This window comes from Protopterus annectens, chromosome 1.part2, assembly GCF_019279795.1.
Source record: "Protopterus annectens isolate FY-2018-M chromosome 1.part2, PAN1.0, whole genome shotgun sequence".
Classification (NCBI taxonomy): Eukaryota; Metazoa; Chordata; order Ceratodontiformes; family Protopteridae; genus Protopterus; species Protopterus annectens.
Window position 1 is genome coordinate 1221510317 of NC_056727.1, and position 24983 is coordinate 1221535299.

Genomic DNA, 24983 nt, shown 5'->3' on the forward strand with positions numbered 1-24983 from the left:
ATAACATTTATAGCATTATGGTCTGAAAGTGAACAAGTCATTATAGAGATGTCACTTTATTTTTGAGTATATATTATTTGATGCAAAGACCTTATTAACGTTTGCTTGTGTACCAAACCAATATGAATACTGAGTACAGAATAAGGAATAATGTTCTCTTAGATCATGTATATTATTAAGGTTCATCTGGTTTGTAAAGTCATTTAACTTCTTGGCTTGAGATGTTAGTTTTATTATACCATTTTTAGAAGTATCATTGCCTGATAATAGGCAGTTAAAATCACCTGTTGCTATAATTTCCCCTTTTGCATTTAAAGTAATGAGGTCCAGATATTTGTCAACATATTTAGTACTCAGTCTTGGTATCCAGTATGTATTAATCAAAGTATAATACTTCATACTGAGTTCCAAAATAACCATGCTTAGCATCCCATCTTTATCTGAAATTGCATCTATAATTCTTGGCATAGTATAAGTATTTTTCCATAGAATAAGACCCTTCTCTTAGTCTTAAAACATGAATCAGCCAGAATGGTATATTCATTAAATGAGTATTTTGCAGGTCTTTTTTAATAGATGGGTTTCCTGTAAAAAGATGATCTGGGCTTTATGCATTTTGATATATTTAAGCAAACCAGCTCTTTTGACATTATTGTTCAAACCATTATTATTTAATGGTAAACATGTATAAGCCATTGACTATAATGTGTATGTTGTTACTTACTGAAAGACCTTTCTTCCATGTTGACTTGGCATCTACTAAATACTTACTTATCATGGATGCAAAACATGTATTTAGCACTACTTTCTAAAACCCAAAACTATTTACAAACACATACATGAAACATAAAGTTTCTGGTTTAGTTAAAAACGTAACTAAACCATCCATCCGCCACCTCTCCAACACCAAAAGACACAATTATCCATCTCTGCTTAGAATATAGTATAAAAACAAAAAAGAAAAGCATTATGAAAGCAACTAAATAAATCTGAGTCCATGAAATATACATTAAAATGAGAGCGTCCAATATAAATGAAGCTATATGAACATGTGACCTATAATAATAGCACCTCTGATAAATAAATATGTCAGAAATACACATCAGATCAAAGTATGTATAAACATTAGAGAAGCTGAAGGTTAAGATTGGTCCTTTGGGGGGGAAGAGGGGTAAAGTTAGCACTGAATCTGTCCGCCAGTATATTTGCAATATCTGTTAGCTTGGTATAGGAGGTACCATTGTGCAGTAGCTAAGAGCAAATCTGGGTATTGCCATGGAGATTTTTTTGCATAACTATAGAAGACCTTATGGTTGTCTTTACTATCTGCTGGAATTCTGTTTTCATAGCTAGTTTCAGAGGATTTGATGAGGGATCTCAACCTTTTGTTGAGGCTGATAAGGGAGTTTTTCCAGTTTTGGGACTTCACCTTATTCTGCATCAGTTTCCTCCCTCTGTTTAGAGTTTGTTTATGGCAGGGGACCACCAGATTGGCTTCCTTTTTTTTGAGGAGAGCATCTTCGTTCTATTGGGTATGGTGAGATCCATGCATTTCTGTACGTGTTTGTACAGTGCATTGATGTATGATTTGGCGGTCATGCAACTATTCTCCATTTGCATGGGTGCCGTGAAATTAGCCACCTCTGTTTTTAGGATCCCAAAGTTAGCTTTGGAGAAGTTTTTCATGGTGGTTACCTTTGTTGGGGGGGGGTGGGAGGGAAGTGGATTTCCAAGGTGATTAGCTTGTGATCGGATATAACCACGGAGGAGTTGACTATTGGTGTAGAGCAACGGTTGCCCATGTTAATAATGACAAAGTAAAGGATGTTGCTACCTCTAGAGGGGGTAAGAACAAGCTGGTCCAGGGCATTGGAAGCAATGAATTCCAGAACGCGTTGGGCAAGTGTATTGGTACATGAGTAGTTTTCCCAGTTAATGGAGGAGTAGTTGAAGTTGCCCAGTATGAGAGTGTTAGGTTGGACTCTAATATTCTCCAGGGTGCTTAGGAATGTGGAGTGTAAATCTTGGGACATAGTTGGGAACCTATAGCAGGCTACGACCTGAATCACTGTCTTACCCACTGTTAGCTGCACCTGAAGTTCTCAGAGGCGTTATGTTAGGCTACCATTCTGGAGGTGTGCGCATCCTTTATGAATATGGAAACACCTCCACCTTTGGAGCTTTGGTCCAAGTTCTTGGGCCAAAAGTTGTGGAATGAGTTGTAGCCATGTAGTGCAGTGGTGCTTTCTGCTGCCTTGAACCAGGTCTCTGTTACAGAACAAATGTCGATGTTCTCCATTTTAAGGAGTACTTTGAGTGAGTGCATTTTGAGACTTAGACTTCTAGCATTGAGGAGCACAACCCTCAAATTGCATTTTTTTTGTAGCTGTTACAGTAGTAATTTGGTCTTTTAAACACTGCCTAAAAAGGCATTATAGGGGTGGCAAGAACCTTAGCCAGTATCTGGAAGCCCAGGGGTGACAGATGCAGGCTGTCTTTGTCAAAGCATTGAGGTCTGTCAATCATGTCATCCCAGGCAGACAGATACTGGATTCCCTTAGAATGACACCAGAAACTTAGCCAGTTGTTGAAATCAGTCATTTTCTGCTTGTACTGTGGTATCATTCTGGGTGATAGTAGGATCCTGCTCAGGGCTAGGGTCATACCCGCCTGGGCTACATAATCCAAGAGTTCCTCCATGTCTCTTTTCATGTAGTCCAGGATGATACATCTCAGGTCATTCACACCCACATGTACAATGACAGATTCACATTTGTACCTGTTGTTGAGGGACCTGACTGCATGCGTTATGTGGCAGATCCTGGTGCCTGACAGGCAGCTGACTGTTACTTTCTCCTTATTCAACCTAGTGAGTGGGACATCAGTGTGCCTCACTATCGAGTCACCTATGACTAGTGAGTTGGGCATGCTGTTTTGCCTCGGGGGCTTTGGTTGAGTGCCACACTGTTTAGGAGAATTATGTGTCTCATGATTAGTGTTGTATTTTGGTGGTCAAGTGCATTTCTGCCTTGAAGGTCCCTGCTGTTTGGTTAGATTTTTATTGAGAACTTCTGCAAAGGCGGGTGTGTGGTCTGTGTTTTTATGTGAAGGTAATGCTGGTGTATGTTCTGGAGGGCTATGTGTTCCATGTGGTGTGGTGCAAGTGTTGATCTTCTCATCTTGACCAGCTATTCCAGTCTTGGCTGGAGAGTGAGTGGCTTCGAGTTTGGATATATAAGTGCATCTCTCACAAATCTGAGTGTTGGGGGGTAAGAGGAGAGGGTTGTCAGTGTACATGAGACAGTTGCTACATTGCCTCAGGATGCCCAAGTTCACCAGGTTAATAGGAGAAAGCATAGGGAACTGACCTTTAGACATGCCTGGAGAGGTGGGCATTAATAAGTACTGCAGCTGTTTCCTTGTAGAATGTTTAGTGCTGGTAGCACTTTTGTGTACTACAGTAATTGCCACAAGAAGTCTGGTAAAATAATAAACTAACAAGCTAGTAAATGTTTTAACCATTTTGTTAGTCATCTATCTAACAATTTTCATGTAAGGATCTGTTGAATATATATATAACACTTATTACAAAAAAAAGCCTCACAGCCCTCTGTTTAGTTACTAAAGGTTTAGTTATGTAACATAAGCATATCACAGAACTACCTCCGCTCTGCTTTCCTTCACCAACACTATACTTCATCACAAAAACAATGGCCTCTTCTCTACTGCCGTATTTCAAGATCTCTCAAAGGCCTTTGACATGGTATCTCATGAGCTACTACTCTCTACTCTCCCAACCTCTCCTTTTCACAATCAGCATGCAACTGGTTCCACAGCAATCTACACGGATGTCAGCAATCAGTAATCTGGAATGATAACCTATCACCTCACCTCCCAGATACTCTCGGAGTTCCCCAAGGGTCTATCTTTGGCCCTCTGCTATTCTCACTTTTCACTAACAACCTACATACTGCCACCACATCAGCATCTCTTATACAGTACACAGATGACTCTACTCTCATCTGCTCTGCCCCCACTCTACTAGGACTACAACAAATCACACAGGAGTCATTCTCTTCTGTAGAAAGCTGTCTATCCAATGCTCAGCTCCTACTCAACCCAAGTAAGACAAAACTTCTCCTGTTCCAACCTTCCAAAACCACCCAAACACCCCCCTTCAACATTCTCGCCAAAGACAATACCATCATCTCTCCATCAGAGCACACAAAATTACTCAATGTGGAAATCGACAACAAACTTAATTTGACACCCACATATCTCTCACAATAAAAAAAGTTCACAAGAAACTTGGGGCATTATATTGAAGCCGCCAATTCCTAATCAAGGCAGCTAGAATCTCCATAGCCAATTCTCAGTTAATCTCCACCCTACTCTATGTGTCCCCCATACTTACCAACCTTAGACAGACAGACCTACACAAGCTGGATGCTTGTTACAACAAAATTGCTAAAGTTGCCACTGGAACCTCCTACTGCAGCTATCACTGTATCTCCCTTAAAGAACTAAACTGGCTAGAACTCCCACAACTCCTTCACTTTAATCAGCTCACCCTCGGTCATAAACTTATTAACCACCCCCTTAACATCCCTTCCCTTCAAACCCTTCTCCAACCTTATCACTCCACTATGCCCCTAAGATCAAGCAACAAAAATCAGCTCACTGTTATCAAACCCCAAAACTCAGCAGGAAAAGCCATATTTTCATGTACCATATCTAAACTTTGGAACAATCTTCCACCCTCTATAACTGCTCTACCTTCCAGCAGCCTTTTCAAAACTGCACTCAAATTCCACTTAAATTTGCACTGACTTTGTCCTTGTTCTAATCCAGAGTAGCACCCCACCCTTAACTCTCCCCACCTAGACTCTTAACCTAACTATACTACCACCACTACTAACCACAGTCAGAATTAGCTAGTTGTCTTTACATACTTTAAAATCTTGTCTGACAACTTTGTTACTAATATTATAAACGACAAGAAACTATCTTAACTTGCAACATTTACTGTATATACTGTTGATAATCAATATCTTGTTATTGTATTAAAGCCAATAACCTGTAATGTTGTTTACTATTGCTGCAACTTTGTATCTCTATTTATCATGTACATGATGTGGAGCTTTTCTCCCCGGACATCCGCTGAAAAAGGACCTGCGTCCAGTCGGAATTTCCCGGTAAACAAATGTAAATAAATAAATAAAATAAAATAAATAAAATAAGTCCGATGTTAATATGCATAATGAGTTTTCTAATGCAGCTCCTAATTCATTGAATGTCATTTAGTTACTAAAAGTGTCACTGAATCTATAGAATGTATGTATCTATAAAAGAACATAGGTATTTTCAAAGGAGTTAAACACTTTTATCAGAACTAATTATTTACAATTTAAAGTATCTAAGTGAAGGAAAACAGAATTTCAAGAGAAAAGAATTCTAAATACAGCCATTTAACAAGTTCAAAAGGTCAAATGATGTCATCACTGTTGTTTCCTCAAGCTGCAGCTTCATAAACTTGTTAAAAAGTATCTAAACTGGCTCATGCACAGCAGAGATTGTCTCTAGTGAGGAAAAAAACATTTTCGGCAGGAAATCAAATCTTGAAGCTTTTAGAGTTTACAAAAAGCAAAAAAAAAAAAAAAAAAACACTCAAGCTTTGTCAGTGCATGTCATGAATCTCCACAATGAGAACAGTCACACAGACTACCAGTTTCTTCACAAAACATCACGATCATGAAAAAATTAACCCTTTCATATAAAAACAGCTATTTAGAAGTAACAACAGCTGCCTCAAATCAGAAATCATTTTAAAACATTTCAATCATTTACCCACCAATTAACCAGACCAGAGGAAAAAAGAACCTAGTATATATATATATATATATATATATATATATATATATATATATATATATATATATATATCTATATATATATATATATATATATATATATATATATATATATATAACTTATATTTAGCTATTTATAAAACACAATTAATGTACTGTATTAATGTTTATATGTGTCTAAACAAAGAGTCTAAAACATCTAGTTAGAAACACTAATGAGAAACATATTGTTACCCCACCACTGACCCACTAGAAAAATCCATTTTGGTATTAAGTCAAATTATACTATTACTGAAGAATTAGAAGATATATATAATTTGTAGTGATTTAAAAGGGGAAAAGTATGTAAAGTACTTATAGTAGGGAAAAGAGAGAAAAGGAACAGTAGTAACAAAAAGGAATAGGAAGAAAGAGAAGAGAGAGAGAGAAAGAGAGAATGTTATTTAAATACTTAGTACTATATGTAATTAGAAGTAGATATAGAAAGAAAAAGAGAAAGTTAATAAAGGTGATTCACATTAACTTACAGTGGTGCTGCGGTAGCGTTGTCACCTCACAGTAAAATGCTGTCCGGTTCGATTCACAGCTAAAGCGTCTTCTGCGTGGAGACATGCATGAATGGGCGTACCTTCATTGAAGGTTGTGCATCAGGGCTGGTAACTCGGCACGTAAAAATCAACCAACCATTAGCGGACCGGAGTTCTGCTGTGGCGACCCCTAACCGGGAAAAGCCGAAAGACACAAATAGAGATTTCCCAGAATTGAATATATTATGATTCATAAAACAAAGCATTTAAAATTAGAAGGAATTTATTAATTTGTCCTTTAGTTTCTTAATTTTGTTTGCTCCTTCCTTCACAGACCATCCATTTTTTGTTGCCTGTCTCTTTAAACTCTGGGATGACCATTCCATTTCTTCTGCATCCGACAGTATTTTCTTCTTTTGGATAAATTCTACTGCTTCTTGTAGGCAATCAACGATCTTCACTCCTTCTGGCAAGGTGATTTTTATTCTTGCAGGAAAAAGAATTTAAGCTTTAATATTGGCTTTTTTCAAGGACTTAATTAGAGGAACACACTCCTTTCTTCTGGATATGATTGTAGAGGTGTAGTCATTGTCAAAACTAATAACTTTTTCACCCATCTTGATAGGGGAATTAGTCCAAGCTGATTTTTAGCACTAAGTCCTTGAATTGTGAGGAAAGAAATCTATTACAAAAATGGGGTTAGATGAACTCAGAGACAAAGCTGGATGTGCCAGGGTCCGATGAGCCCTCTCAATTCCAAAAGATAGGGATTCAGACATATTTAGTGCTGATGAAAACTTCTTATTGAGGAACTGAATCAAGTTAGCACCCTCTTCTTTCTCAGGAATTCCATATATTCTTATGTTATTCCTCCTTGATCTGCTTTCAAGGTCTTCCAGTTTCATTTCAGAAGAAATTCAATGTGATTTTCATTTTCTGTCACTCTAGTATCCAGGTCAATTACTGTTTCCTCTAAGGCAAGAATCTGTTCAGATCTTTTTTTACTATTCCATTTAGAAGTCCCAGTTGTTTACTGCATTCTTGTTTGATAATATCCATTTTGTTTTTGAATTTGTCCATTTTAGTGACAGTTCTTGGATGTTTGTTGTTATAAGATGTAGGTCTTTCTTCACTGCACTCTCCTGGTGTGGGGTCTTCGAGTTGCTCATCTTGAGATCTCCAGTAGAAAACTTATTGACAGGAATAATTTAAAAAATTCTCTAGATTATGAATTAATTTTTAGAAAATAATAAAATGTCTATGTTAATCTATTTTTTATTTTTTTTTTTTCTTCCCTGGGTATTTAGTGCATAACTACAATCGTATGTTAGCTGTCAAACATTGTTGTAACCTACTATGTACTATTGGAACTTTTTGTAACCTACTATGTACTATTGGAGCTTTTCTCCCCGGGCCTCCGCTGAAAATGGACATGTGTCCAGTCGGACTTTCCCGGTCAACAAATGTAAAATAAAATAAATAAAATAAATAAAAATTTTTAGTATACTATTAGTTAGATTTTTCTAAAAATTAAAGTATATTTCCTGTCAGGATATTAAAATCTAAGCAGAGCTATGGATTTCTGCTGCTATCAGGCTGGCATCTTGGCCACACGCCCCCAGCTTTAATTTTCTCACATTCCACCACAAAGAAGGATTCAGAGGTACAGGATACAACTGACCAGCTCCCTGGCTGAGACTTGTAGTCTTCCTATAACTGAAAGCTTGGGGGATAACCAGCTGCACTCTCAGCTGGGATCTACTGGAACCTAGAAAGCAAAAGGCAGGTGTGCAGACAAGATGGTACTGAATGTCAGGCAACTTGCAAAATGGGGGTAATCAAACAATTAAAAAAAAACAGAAAATTATTGCTAAAGTTGCCTTAAAATTCCTTACTTACTTACAGGCAAAAAACAAAATATGCCTACTGTATTCTTCTAATGAGGCAATTTCAAATATCTTTCAAATGAAATTAGTTCACACTTATTTCTATTCAGATCCAATAAAGACACCACAAGAATGATTGCATTTCTACTTTACCTAACAGAATTTTAAAACAGCAAAGAAATATAAAGGCCTAATAACATACCTTATATAACCACTTGATCAAAAATAAATCTGTTATGCTTACACAAGGAAGTCACTGAGCAGTGAACTTTTCTGTATGAAGTTGACAACTGACAGGTTCAGAGTTGGAAAACAAGGCTATATACTGTTGTCACCTTATTTGTTCAGTTTATACTCTGAATATATCAAGCAAAATTCTGGGTTAGATTAATCAGATGCTGGAATCAAAATTGCTTGGAGAAATATTAACAACCTTAGTTATGCAGATGATGTCACTCTGATAACTGAAAAAAGAGTAAGAGGTGAACAGCCTGTTGCTGAAGGTGAATACAGAAGTGCAAAGGGCGTGCTGTTGCTAAACATCAAACAAAACTAAAATTAAGTCACTAGTCCTATCAGTACGATGAAAACAGATGAGCATGAAGTAGAGACAGTGACAGATTTAATTTTCCTGTCTCCAACCTCCCTGGAGATGGTGACTGCAGCCATAAAATGAAAGGTGCTTGCTTTTTGGAAGGAAAACTATGAGAAATCTGGATACATGTTTTTTTAAAGGGCAAAGCTATCACATTATCAATACTGTGGGTTTTTTCAGAAATAACATATGGCTTCTGCCTTTTTTACTTTCTCCAAGTCTTTTGGGGTTCTAATACCATGATGGGAATGGACCCCATTTCTAAGTCAAACTACGATTAAACATCATGAAATTAGTATTGTTTCAATCTTTGATGTCAGCCAAAAGTGCTCTTCGCAGCACCTGCAATGTGCCCAGTAATGACTCCTTCTGCAATTTGTATGTGGTTACATGTATTGGTAATATATCTAAATATGACTGTAGATTCTTTTTTATAAGATCCATTGCTCCTACTCCTTTGGAACTTTCTGGGTATCTTTCTTCCACATTGATCTCATTTCTGCATGCAGATCCTGATATTTTATGACTTTGTATCTCTCCATATGCAAGACACTGTAGTCACTGGATGTAGCAGTTTCAATGATCAATGGTACTTTTGTCTTCTTTTCATGGACCACTATATCCAGTTTTGTAGTATCTATCTTCTGAACTGTTGGTAATTGGTGATCCCATGTGATGTAAACCTCATCACTTTCTATGATGCTTTCTGGCTCATGTTTCCAGTGTTTTTCAACCACATCAATACCATAATGTTTGCACAGTCCCCAGTATAACAGCCTTGCCACATTATTATGCCTTACAGTAAACAGTCTTTCTGCCATTAGTATGTCACAACCAACAACGAGGCATGCAACTGTTTCTAGTTTGATTTTACAGAAACTACATTTGTCTGTTTCTCCCACATTGTAAACTACAACATACCATCTGGTGTACAAAAACCAAAAGGGGGAAACTTCAGAAATTATTTGGAGCAAAGGGAAGCTAAATGGCAGATCAAATTATGGGCAGATCAAAGGCCTGGTTTGAATGATGCCATTAATATCAAATGTTTTTTAAAAGATCACAAATTACATATTAGAAAATGAAATGTTGATTTTATTAGTTAGGTTTCAAGTTTTTATATTCACACTTTTTTGTCATAGTTTATTTGTATATGTCTGTTTTTAAATATGTTATAAATATGATAATCAAATAATAGATTGTCATTAATTAGAGTGTAAGTATATATTTTGTTTGATTTTTTCATTGGTCATGTGGTTCTGAAGAAGTCATCTGATGAAAGCATTAATTAAAATGAAGCTACGCTATCCGTTTGCTGTATTTTTCTGTCTCAGCCTTGGATTTGGTGTTTTTTTTTTTCTCCCACACATTCAATAGACTTTATAAACCAGTGTGTATGTAGCCCATTATCTTGGGCCACCAATATTAACCTTTCTTCTCTTGGTTTGAATTCCCCACTCCTTAACCTTTTCTGCATTAGTTCCTGATCAGCATGAGGTTCTTCCAGAAGTTTTCTATACTTGCAATTATATTTATGTATTTTCAACATTTCTTGCCTTCTCATCTGGTCCTTCATCTTATATTCTTTCTTTTGTTTTTTGGCACATTCAGTTGCTGCCTGATTTTTATCTACTTCTAGTTTGATTTCCAATCCTGCTTGACCCCGATATGCTTCTGATAGATTAAGCAGAGAAGTCATCTTAGATTTATTCTCCTCATGTTTCAAAACTTTCACTGCATTTGGGTCTTGTGAGGTCAACAGATATGTGTGGAGTCCCAACATTGCAGATCTATACATGTAATCAATTTCAAGGAGGCCCATCCCTCCTCCAGAACAGGGAATATATAATCTTGCTATACATTGATTTTTATAAATCATTTGGTGAGCATGAAGCATCCTTCTTGCTTTCCTATCTAATCTATCCAACACCTTTTGGGGCCAGTCAACCACTCCAAGACTGTAAGTTAAGACAGGAAAAGGAAAATGGTTTATAGCTTGGATTTTGTTCCTAGATGTCAACACTATTTTCAGGATTAATTTAAGTCTTCTGAAGTATTCCTTATAAAGTTTTATTTGCATCTGTTCATGTTTTATTGTTGATCCTTCATCAATTTGTAAATATTTATATACTCCTCTTGCTCAAGTTCATGTCACATTCTTGTCCCAGACTGATGTTTTCCTGGTACTGCAGATTTCCTGGTTTAAAGGTTGCTTTTGCACATTTATCAAGACCAAATGACATTCTTATATCATCTGAAAAAGTTTTGACAAATTGCAGTTGTACTTTCAGTTCCTCATCTGATGAGCTATACAGTTTTAAATCAGCAACAAAGAGAAGATGAAAAGTCTTTACACTTTGTTGTTTTCTAGGAGCCAAATTACAGCCAAGGCCTAAGCTTTTAAGTAGACAGCTTAATGGGTTAAGAGCAAGGCAGAATAGCAGCATGACAGGGAGTCACCCTGGAATATCCCCCTGTGAATTTTTATCCATGGGATAATAATTTTTCCTTTATCATGGCTTAATTGCAAAGTAGTCTGCCACTGTTTCATGGTCACTGTAATTTAACAGTGTAGGATGTATCTTATACATTTTTAAGCACTCTTTTATCCATGAATGTAGGATATTATCAAATGCTTTTTTGTAGTCAATCCATGCCATACTTAGATTATTTCCCTTTTTACAGTTCTCCACTCTGACTTTATTTAATAACAAATGATTCTTTGTTCCATATGACATTATTTTATTGCCCTTTTGTTCTACTGCCATAATTGAGTTTTCTTCTAAATGACTATAAACTCTGTCAGCATCAATTCCAATGTATAGTTTATACGTCGTTGGAAGGCAAGTTATTGGTCTATAGTTTTTAGAGTAGCTTGCAGGTTCATTCTTAAGTAGGAGCATTATTTTTCCTATTGTTAGCCAGGTTGGTGTCTGTTTAGGGTGTGCATATAAATAGTTCTTACTCATAGCTAAATCTTTGTGCAAAGATGTTAATACTTTCAACCAGAAGATAGGTACTGCATCTGGGCCTGGGGATTTCCAATTGGAGGCTTTTCTTAACTTTGTTTCAATCTCTCTGACTGTTACTTCATCCCATTTCATATCCTGTACCTTTAAACTTCTTATTCTTTCTTTTATTTCTTCTATCCATTTAGGATCTTTGTTATATTTGACAGAATCTTCATAAATACTTCTCCAAAATGTATCTATTTCTTCATTTTTGGTGGTCTTTCAATTCCTTTTACCTTGTTTCCCAATTATCTGTAAAACTTTTTGGGGGTCATTAATAGATTGCTTTTTTTGTACTTTTCCTTTACATCTATCTGTATATCTTCTAAGTTTTTTCTGCCAGTGGTGAGATTTTTAGCTTTTTATTTGTGATACTGCATGGTAGATCCTGGTCTGTTCTAATACTGTGCATTGTTTTTATTAAGTGAATCTTTCTTAGTATTTTTGTTGAGCTTTTCCCTCTTCTATATTCTTCTAACAGTGGCACTTCTTGTCTTAATTGCTTTATAGTTTTCTCTGTTCGATACTTCCATGATAGTGATTGTTCCCCTTCCTTTCCCTCACTACCCTGTGTTCTTATAGTAGAATTTTATCAGTTATTAATTTAGCTACACAGTAGTATATCCTGTTTACTTCTTATATTGCATGGATTTCTATGGAGAGTCCTAATTACTGTATTCATTTGTTTTATCAAACTTCTGACTTTTTGGGTTTCACTGATCTTCTGTAGTCTATTTCTTCCATTGATCTTAATATGTCTATCTATCTCTACTAAATCAAATAACTCTTATCTTAGCTCATTTTCTTCTAAACTGAGGGCACACTTTTTATTTTCCATTTCCTGCAGGCATTCTGTATAAAGTTCTATAGCATCTTCCTGTGGCACATTCTCTTCAATTTTATCCTGTGCCATCCATTGCTCTGTCATATGGGAATTCACAGGCGTATCACCCCTCAACATTGACTGTGTCAGAGTTTCCACAGTTTCCTGTTCCTTCCTTTGCTGTCCAACTTCAAGTGAATGCTTATACTAGTTTCCATGGAAGACTCCAAAATATCTTCATATGGCACCTGACCAATTGCTTCCCATTTCAGTGGTTCCCCTTAATTTGCATAGCCATTGCTTTATCCTGTTATGGTGCTTTCTGAATAAGGTTCTCCATAACATCAGTTTATATTTCTTTAACTTCTGCATTACTAATCTACTTTTCCTCTTTGTCTTCTTATTTTTTGTATTGTAAAGTTTTCCATATCTGGATTCCTTTCCATGTATTTCTCTTCAAATATCTGTAGTGCTGCTGTTTTTGTATTGGTTAGTTTTGCTTTCTCCTTTGCTTAAATATTACACCATATTAAATTTCTTTTTCTTTACCATGTCCCTATTTCTTCTGCGGAAGCCTCCTAATCTTCCTGCTTCTCCTTACTTTGTGGACTCACACCATCTTGCTGTGATGTAACCTGTGTTAGACCTTCTACAAAAATCCTTCACTTTGCAGGCATTCCATAACTTCAACTTTTATTTTTTAACTTCTACTTTACTAATCATTTTTTAACATTCCCTCTTTATGATATTATTTTCTTTATTGTGATATTTTTTATATCTGGGTGCCTTTGCCTGTATGTCTCTTCAAATATTTTTGGGGCTGCCTTCTTTATATTGATTAATTTGGCTTTCTCTTTTGCATAAATATTGCACCATATCAAATGTCTCTTTCTTTTCCACGTCCATTTGTCTTTTTTATACTTTTCAAAAATCTGTAGGTTTCATTATTTATATTTTTACACTTCCTCAGATGTTTCTTTTTCCAAACAGATCAATGTTTCTTGATCTATATACTGTTTTCACAAATCTGCTATATTAATGAATACACATTTTTATTTGAAGCTTCTGACAGTTTTTCTTGTGAAAATATTTTTCTTTCCTCCAATTTCACTCTTAATCATTTTGTATATCTTGCATATGGAAATTCTGGGGGTTTTGTATAATAGTAACAATACATCATTTCTTTCTTATCCACAATTGTCCAGTTTATCATCTTTATGGCTCTTCTTTGGCATATCAGTTTTTGTGATTTTTGTTAATTACTGCTTCCTTCTACAACAGGGGGGGGCCCATCCTCCCCCTTGGCCTGGTCCCATTGTAGGAATGTTTCCGTATTTTGAGGATTCTACACTGTCATCATTTCCAGTCCTGGCACCAGTGTGCCTACCAAGATTGGGCACTTTTTTATCTGAGGTCTTGTGCACCCAGCTATCTTTTTTAATTTTTGACCTACTTCTGTCCATGACATATGCTATATAAATACAGTCTATATATCAGTGTCGTCTTGGTGAGATTTTGTGAAAAACAGGGTCCACTCAGTGAAGGTACTCACCAAGTCTTGAGGATGAATTCAGTTTCAATAATATTACTCTCCTTTCCTTGCTGACTTATCAGCTGCCTATTCAGACCCCTGTGACTATGGCTGTGAGAGCTGGACTATAGTAAGTAAGGAGATATGCTGGAAAACTGATGCTTTTGAACTGTGACATTAGAGAAAACTTTTGAGAATTCTTTCAACTGCAAGTTCAAATTAGTCAGTACTAGAGGAGCTAAACCCATTTTTTTTGACTGGAAAGCCTGATTAAAAAAAAAAAATGCCATTTCTATTGGGCATATAATTCAAAGACAGGGATCACCAGACAAAATACCGATACTAGAAAAGATCAATGACAGAAGAAGGGCACACAACAGCTAAGATGGATAGACAACATTGCTTTAGCAAAGAAAATGAATTTCTAATCATTAATAGAAACATATTTTGACAAACTCACTTAAAGTCCTTGAGGTCATAAATAGTCACATTCAATTAAATGACTAATAAACAACAACAAATAGTGGAATAAAACTAAACTAAACTAGTCCTAAGATATTATGTCTTAAATCTATTTTGGATGTTGTACACCAACTGAATATCAATGATAAGCATTCTGTATAATGAATTCCCAATCAATAATGGCTAGTCTAGCAAATACTAGGATGAAAACATCACACCTTCAGCTATAGGCAGCTGAAAAGCAAATCAGTGAATTCAGATAGCAAACATACCAAGTTCCTTGTAAGTAATTGACTCAAAAGTCAATAAATTTATCTTAAAATGTTAAACAAATTTATTTCATTTGATGCTGCAGTAGTAAGTCAGGCCAACTTTATTCTCTGCTCTAATGATACATTCTCACAGATTAACAAGATAAGTGAAATATTTAAGTAAATGACTGTAAGATGGACCAGTATAAACTATTTTATCTTCACTGAAGATATAAAAGTCAAGAAGTAGTTCAGGAACAAGAAAGCATAGACAAGATTGAAAAAAAGATGCTGAACAGACAAAAAAATCAGAAATGCCTTTGCAAATATTATGTTTACCACCATTACATACAGATGTCGATAGTCATTGATTGGGTCCAGCATGATTCAGTTGGTGATTTATTTCAGTGAAGAGAAAATAGTGAATACTGGTACAATCTACAGTTATTTGTTAAATAGTTCAGCTATGTTGTTAATTTGTGAACATAACTGTATAATGGCTTGAAATATTAGAGGAGAGACTCAATGCACTCTTATTACATGTGTCAGATGAGCAAAAATCACTACAACTGGGATAACATGTCATCCACAACAGATACACAAATTTATTTAAAACAGAAAATATTTTAAAACAAAGAAACATACAGACTGACCCATAAAAGCTTGAAAAGGAAGAACAACTGGAAAATGAAAATTTAGATGCAAATATATAAACTGCACATATTAGGAAGCATTAGAATGAAACAGTTGTCAAAAAAAAAGATCTAACATTACACAGCTTGCTTGATTTTGCAGGGTCATTAGAAGTATCAGTGGTTCAGGAGGTTAGGAATTAAATAAATGCTACAAACTAAAGCAGTGAAAAAATAGAATCTGATTTGAAATATGAGACTACACACACAAAAAAAATCAGTATGCTGCGATACAAAATGTTGCATAATATCATACTTGGAGATGTTATATTAAGTAAAGGAGAAATAAAAGTAAGATTAACAAGCTTGGAACCATACATGCATGTTTGTTCTGCTGTATCAATCAACACAGTGAGTGAACAAACTTTTTCCAATGCCACATCCTAGTAATGTGCAAAGAATAGTATTTACTTGTAATCCTGGGGGTTCTCTACTAATGTTATGACATTTCACATCAGATAATCAAACCCATAGTGATAGTAATGCAGTTTAATTCTCATACTATTTTTGTTACAGATACCAAGTTATCTCTGTACCATCAGATGAAAAGCCACAGCATCAAGATGCTGAGATCATTCTATTTTTATCTGTATGCTTTTTTTAATTGCAGAAAAAACAATATTTAAATGATTTAAAAATGGTAAGAGGGATGTTTGAAGAGTTTGCAGCAGACAACATTGCATCAACACATTAAACAGAATTGAGACATTGTGACAGCTGACAACAGTGAGTGACATTCTGCCAGCATTTTCAAGTCTTACATTTCATTAAACGTTTTCCCATAAAACACAATAAGATAAGCATTGCAATAAGGTAAGATTTAATTAATTGTCAGTATGGTTTTAGCCACTGAATACTATTAAACCAATGATGCCCAATGAAGAGGAAATGATTGTACAATGAAGGAGTAGGCAAACGAGACAGGAACTGAAGGAGCATGGGAGTACAAACATCAGGAAATTCGTAAGAGCCAGGCAGAGTCAGTAAAGGAGATAGAAGCAGCACAGCTATGAATACATTGCCTGTTTGTACCACAAACTGAAGTACATTGGCTAGTGGTGAAATAATAAGCCAAAAAACATATCTGGTGATGTCTGCAAATGCCACAGAAGGTAGAAATGTGAAGCACCAACTCCTAAAGATTTCAATACTACCACACACTGCTCTAATGGTAAAATAATGTGTTTAACAAAAACACAAGCTTATAATGCTTCACCTTGAATGGCTACTGACAAGATGTTGGAACTGCTATATATTTCATTAAGTCAGTTGCAAGCAGATACTAGGAAGTTAGTGTGGTGGGGTCAGACACTTGATATTTCAGAGGAAAAGCCCTCTGTCTCAGCAGCAGGCAAAGCAAAATGTATTAAATACTGTTGTATTCAATGAAAAGCTATCTGTAGGAAAATGTAACTCTTTGTAGTATAGACATTTTAACAGTAAAGTCTGCCTTTGAGATAATGTCAAAGCAAATAAATTTGCATCTTTTGGAAATACTGGGGTTATGGGATACTGATAAGAGTGGTGCTGCTCTGGTTAATAGTTATACTCTGTGCGGTGCAGGTTCATTAACATTGTGAAAGTGCATTTCAAGCTTAATTTCACTAAATTGTTAAATAGACATTAAGGGACGAATACTGTTATTGTTAACAGAATAATAGAATTACTGGACTGCATTTCATTGTCTTTATCTCTCTTTGAAAAAACTAAGCAGACAGGGAGCTGTAATATTCCAAAAAAGCCAACAACTCGTTGGAATGCACACGGCAAAACAACACTTTAATACAAAATAGTAAAAATATAAAATATGCGAGCGCTTTCGCAGTCCTCTCTGCTTGCTCAGACATACTACAGTAACTGCTGCTCTTGTTTAAATAATGATACATCTAGGTCATATCCAATCAGTTAACAGCATCTTGATTGAATAAATAAAAGTTAAAGGCATACACTATACAAACACTATATAAACAATCAATCATACAAATAGTGAACTAAAAATATATGTAAAAAACTGTAAAAACATGCTCTATAAAATTAGATAGTGGTAAAACTGTAAAATATATGTACAAATATTAGAAGATGTGACCAAACATAATAATCAATGTTTCAAAGCCCTGTTCCTAAGAAAAGTTTTCAGTGAAACCTTACTATTTAGTCCAGGTGGTCTGTCAGCCTGAAGCCTAATTTTCCATTCTTATTCTGAGGCTTCGGTCTTGTTGTTCATGTTCCCATCTCTCTTATTATCTTGTATGATATATAACACTAGAAACTTGAAGGTGTGTGTGTGGCTCTCTCCTTTATAACATGCATCGCTAATGCACTTGTCTCTTTTTTATTTTTAATGTCCCTTACATGTTCTAGGACTCTATCTTTGAGTTACAACCAGGAAGTGGGCGTGACTACACCAGCAGTGTGCAGAGAGGAACAGCACTTACAAGCACACTGCATATAGATGCTGAAAACTCCATTTTCAGTGACCTACAGCCCAGTAAATCATCTTCAGATGCTGCAACTAGTGTTGGTGCCAGCACTTCTAAGGCTACAGCAAAAACAACTAGAAGTGATGAAATACCTGTTGTTAAACCAAAGAATACAGCACTGGCCTGTGTTATTAGTTACATAAACAATGCTAGAGATTCCAGCATTCATGAATGCTCTTCCAAGAATACAAATGGGACTTTTTTGTTAGAAAAACCTTTCCCAATATGAGGGAGGTCACGCAATCGACCCCAGTATGGCAAGACACAGAGACCACACAGTGTGGACGACCAGAACAAGTTCCTGAAGACAAGCAAACAGGTTTGATTTTTAATATTTCCTCCATTTCCTTGACTGAAGCACAAAAAACTTTATTGAAGAGAGGTTTGAGTTTTGTTCCTGCCCAGAGAGTAGACTTGGTGAATGTGCTAAAAGAACTGAAGCTATTTGGCAGGACACTGACTTTAAAAACTATTTTTCAAGGTGGATCCAATGAATATAATGTTTTTAAAAAAACCTATTACTTTTGTTCCTCCCAGTAATTCTGGGATTGATTTATTCATTGATGTATGTGAAAACAAATAAGAAATGTGCTTAGCAATGAAGCTACCAATGTTTTTTATAATTTATCTAAATGTGAACAGCAAGCGTTAAATGACTTAAAATGCTTTAACAGTGTTGAAATATGTCCAGCAGATAAAGGTGGAGGAATTGTTATTTTAGATAGAGACAAATATATTGCAAGTATGTTAGTACATTTAAGTAACACTGATACTTATTGTGAGATTTCTGCAACTCATGTTAAAGCCATTACAGATAGACTGCAAGTTTTTTGTTTGATATGTTAATAACAGGCATGATTTCTGAGCCACTTTTTGAATATTTCAATATAGAGTACTCAGTGACTCCAATTATGTATGGTCTACCAAAAGTCCATAAAAACATAGAAAGCCCACCCATGCGACCTATAGTATCTAGTCGGGGGTGGGCGACAGAACCACTGTCAATATATGTTGAGAAAAGCCTGCATCCTATACTTAAGGAATGTATTACTGTCTTTTTGGACACTAAAGATTTTTTGAGAGACCTTAGTGCACATTTGGAGGGTATAGATGACCAATGCTGGCTTGTTACTCTTGACGTAGAGTCCCTTTTTACAGTTATTCCCCATTCTTGGAGCATAGACAATGTAAGGGAGCTACTTAATAGAAAAGGGATAGAAAATACCAAAATTCGACTTATTTGTACCTTACTTGAGATCATCCTAGAAAATAATATCTTTGTTTGGCGACAAGTTTTATATACAGAAGGTTGGCATGGCTATGGGCACTGCTTGTGCCAATAGCTACGCCAACCTAGCACTTGTACAATGGAAAACTGAGAATATTTTGACAGGTAACATTTTTGCTAAGTCTATTATATGGTACACAGATTTTGTTGATGATATTTTTCTGTTGTGGCATGATAACGAAGATAATTTGCAGCAATTTCTAAATTTCATTAATACCATTACTCCCTTTTTGAATTTCACATACAAATACTCAAAAGAGTCTAGATGTAAAAGTTACAAGAAATGCACTCAATTATGTTCATACCTCCATGTACAGGAAACCCATTAGAAAGAATAATGTTCTACATAGTAGTAGTATGCATCCTAACTACACTAAAACCAATGTGATCAAAGGACAGATAGTTAGATGCATGAGGCTGTATAATGATGATGATAGTTTGTCCCAGGCACTTACCCTGTTAAAACATGAATTTATTGAAAGGGGATATAAAGCCAGAGATATAGACAAACAAATAAAAGTGGCTTGGAAAAAGAGAAGAGAGAGGTACAAGCCCTATTATGATAGGACAAGAGCCAATCAGGATAACCAAAGTAACTATGCCACCAGTACCACAGTAACCAGGAATCCAGAGAATGATGTATTACGTTTTCCATTAACATTTGTGAGTAATATCAGTATAGTCTGTGATATAATTAAAAATAATTGGGGCATATTGTTAAATGTGGATGAACTAGAAGGTGCTATAGGAGCTACACCATCGTTTACCTTCAAAAACAACGTCATTAAAAAGACAGTTGTGCTATAAGAAGTTAGATGGAGACCACTATGCAAGGTCTGATAGGCTAGGTACCTTTCCATGTAGAAGGTGTACAGCCTGCCCCTTCATATTTGGAGGGGGCAGTATACATACCCAACTAGAAAGTTCAGCATTGATACACGCTTTTATATAGACTGTTATAGTAAGAATGTTGTATACTTTGGTTTCTGTACAAAATGCCCAGCCTACTATGTAGGCAAAACTAATTGGCTACTCAAAGATAGAGTCCTAGAACATGTAAGGGACATTAAAAATAAAAAAGAGACAAGTGCGTTAGCAATGCATGTTATAAAGGAGGGAGCCACACACACCTTCAAGTTTCTAGTGTTACATATCATACAATATAATAAAAGAGGTGGGAACATGAACAACAAGATTGAAGCCTCAGAACAAGAATGAATAATTAGGCTTCAGGCTGACAGACCACCTGGACTAAATAGTAAAGGTTTCACTGAAACCTTTTCTTAGGAACAGGGCTTTGAAACATTGATTATTATGTTTGGTCACATCTTCTAATATTTGTACATATATTTTACAGTTTAACCACTATCTAATTTTATGGAGCATGTTTTTACAGTTTTTTTACATATATTTTTAGTTCACTATTTATATGATTGATTGTTTATATAGTGTTTGTATAGTGTATGCCTTTAACTTTTATTTATTCAATCAAGATGCTGTTAACTGATTGGATATGACCTAGATGTAGCATTATTTAAACAAGAGCAGCAGTTACTGTAGTATGTCTGAGCAAGCAGAGAGGACTCTGTGAAAGCGCTCACATGTTTTATATTTTTACTATTTTGTATTAAAGTGTTGTTTTGCCATGTGTATTCCAACGAGTTGTTAGCTTTTTTGGAATATTATACTTTTATCGTTGGTTACTTTATCCAGATTCAAGGGATCTGTGTTTGATAGGGAGCTGTAATAGATGGCTTCATATTATACTACCAGCTGATTGAAATTCAGTGTAAAATCTCACGTTGCACAGCACAGGAAGTAATGCATGGTAGAGTATTGCAATAATGTATGGAAAGGCAAGGGCTAATTGACATATAGAGAAGACATTACTCCCTATAAATGTATTTCATTCAAATGTAATATCCTGCTTGAGTAGCGGGAAGGACTGAGTCTTCCTTTGTTACAAGAGAGTTATTGACATATGCTTTTTTTCATATGCTTTCTATGGTTTGATAATTTTTTAAATGTTATTATAGTTTTGCTAGATGTCTAATTAACCATTGTTAGTGGCTCAACAAGTAGCTCACTCACTTTTTGGTAGTGGAAGACTAGAAAACCGGGGGTTCTTTTCCTACTCCAGGTGACTAAATTGTTGATAGTGTACAGCATCATTGGGGGGGATGCTACTCTCCTGATTATGTCTTCCTTCATATGAAATATTAAACTGTGGTCTCATCTGCTGGAGTTGAGGGTAGTTGAGGTGGATGTTAGAGATCCCATGGCACCTGTCAAAAACAGTTGTGGTGTCCCACTATGGCCTGGACAAATTCACCTAAGTAGTAGAAATACCACCTCAGATCTCCCCTGAAAAAAGACCACTAGCCTAGGGGGACAAACCCAGTCAAAAAGAATAAATAAATACAATAAAAAAGAGGCATCATTCTTTGCTGAACTGTTAGAAATTAAAGCTCTGGTATAGTATTTAAGAAAGACTATTGTGAAATTTTGGCAGACAAATATAAACCAGTTGTCAAATTGAAGGCGATGAAAGTTTGTATTTTCAAAAAATTAGATGCACATAGAATTAGTGAAGGTAGATCACTTATTCAACAGCTCAACAAAAGATAGGAAACACTGTAGTGTAATAAGGGCCATAGTTTTCAACTATTGAAAGTATGAGTTAATAGGGACAATTATTATTTTAAATAGCTAAAGTAGAATGAAATAAAAGATAACATAGAAAAGAAAACCTGATGCAGTGTGAGAAGGGTACAAAGCAGGACAAGATAATAAAGAAAAGTCTCAGTCTTGTTCAAAATTTATGATGAGAAATGTGAATATGTTTAGAAAATAGTATGATCCAATATGTTCACACAAACTTTAAAAATGTATATAATACATTTAGCAGTTGAGAATACTGAATGTTAGATCATTTACATAAAACAATAAAAAGAAAAACCTTGGTTCAATAGATAATTGAATTTTCAATCTTATATATAGTCAAACAATAATCAACACAATGAAGAAGGTGTTGCATCAGACCCAGATGAGATTCAAATGGAATTTATCAATGTTTTAGTGAACTTTTCCCACCAGCATTATTTCAATGCCATAGTTATTTGTGATTCTGAATTGGAATATTTCCACATCTGTGTAAAAGGTGATTATAATGTTAACTAAGAAAAAAGAGAAGATTGAGAACAGTCTATATATATATATATATATATATATATATACGTCAGAAGATCGAACAGCATATGGTCGAGACCATATGATCGATAGTTCAGAAGATCTTCTTCTTTTGGCTTTTCCCGGTTAGGGGTCGCCACAGCAGATCACCTGTCTGCTAAAGATTGGCAGTGGAGTTTTACGGTGTCGAGTTGCCAGCCGGCACCCAGCCTTCCAAAGAAGGCACACACATTCACACCTAGGGCCAATTTAGAGTGTCAAATCCACCTACAGCATATCTTTGGGATGTGGGAGGAAACTGGAGCACCTGGAGAAAACCCACACAACTACAGGCAGGACATGCAGACTCCGTACAGAAGGCACCCCAGCCGAGGATCGAACTGGAGAACCTCTTGCTGTGTAGCAGCAACGCTAACCGCTGCAGCACCGTGGCCACCCATCGATAGTTCAGAAGATTGATCTTCTGAAAATGTAAAAAAAAAAAAGAAAGAAAAAAAGAAAGGAAGATGTTACTGCAGGGGGGCAAGCCCCCCTGTGCCCCCCACACCCCCCTACTTAAATATACCACCTCCAAGCATGATACACTGACAATACAGCATGGAATGGGAAATTTTCCTATTTCCTGCTGTATGCGATCTCAGAGTTGGTATATTTACGTAGGGGGGGTGGGGGGAGCAGGCCCCCCTGCAGTAATGTCTTCCTTTATTTGTTTTTTCTTTTTTTTACATTTTCAGAAGATCGATCTTCTGAACTATCAATCATATGGTCTCAACCATATGCTGTTCGATATTTCAGCTGTTTGATCTTCTGACATGTAACTATAGGTATATATATATATATATATATATATATATATATATATATATATATATATATATATATATATATATATATATATATATATATATATATATATACTGATCTCATTGCTGAATATCAACTACAAAATCCTTAGTAAAATATTAAATAAAAAAACAAGAAGATTATTAGTTTCTGTTTTGCATATGGATTTTGCCTAAAGCACTAATTAACTCATTCAAAGAAACTATTACAAGCAATTATACTGAATCATAAAATGCCTGTAATTAAACCCTGATCATTAAGAGTTTGACTACAGTGATGCTTTGAAAGCATTTTGACTCACTCAAAAGAAAATATATATGGAAAATATTTTATTAGAAAGTTCAGACATTATAGGTGGCAGTCTAAACAATTTATATAGGTACAGACATGAGTTTGTAGCATTGAAAATTGGATAACATTGAAAATATGTTGGCTAGAGTGACTCTTTGCTGAAACACTGCCTGTTTTAACTATGAATATACTTATTGAAGTTATAAGTGAAATTATACATAATAGAATATAGGTGATAAGGTTTCTATCACAATAGCCTAGTATGATTGCTTAACATAGAGGATTAGATTGAGTCACTAATCATAACCTGCTTATTATGTGCTCGAGACATGGATACCAAGAAATTCAACTCAAGAGTGTAGCTCAAGAGGTGAATCTTGCCATCTATGTTGAGAACACATAATTAAGGGTATGATCAGAAACTCAATCATATTTCTTTGTAGTGCATGGAGCTTTATCTGGTCCATGTACTAATAGTTACAGAAAAAAAACATTAAGTATTTTGCCTGCCTTCAAAGCCATAAGGCATTTAGTGAGTACTGTCAGGAAGAACAGTGTAACACAGTCCCTTACGTTCACATTCACCTTGCTATACCTCTCAAATGTCCAGGTTTTCAGAGACTGTCCAGATTTTAGCCTAATGTGCTTGGTCTGTTTCTCATAAAATATTTGGTTTCTGGACAAATCACTGAGGATTGACGTCACTTAATAATGATATTAATTTCAGTGTCATACTTTGTATCCATCAGAAAATGCAGATAAACAGACACCCTGTTATTCTAGCTACTTTCTAAGTTTACGAGAGGAACGAGGGGCACCTTATCAGTATGAGCAGCAGGCTGAAACAAATTTGCTTTTTATTTTGCCACTGTCTTTTGTTGGTCAGTACTTGCAGATTTGGCTACCTAGTGTGAGACCAAACCATAACAAGTTAAGGGTGCTTAACATTTGTTAAGGTTGGGTCTTGTGCTATAGTAGCCTGTAACTGATTTGTCTTTTTTGGAATATTGAAGGGTAATCACTGTGCTCAGTTCATCACAATATTATTTACTTCATAAGCAAGATTTGTGGATCTTATAAGAACTTATCAAGAAATTTCACGTTACAGTGGATAACATTATACATTTCATTAAATCAAACCAGTTGAGTTAGGCTGAAGGAAAAATGCAAGTTAGATAGATAAAATACCAGTCATGTTTCAGGTACATTTTACTGGTACTTGGTTTATCCTACTCTGAACACTA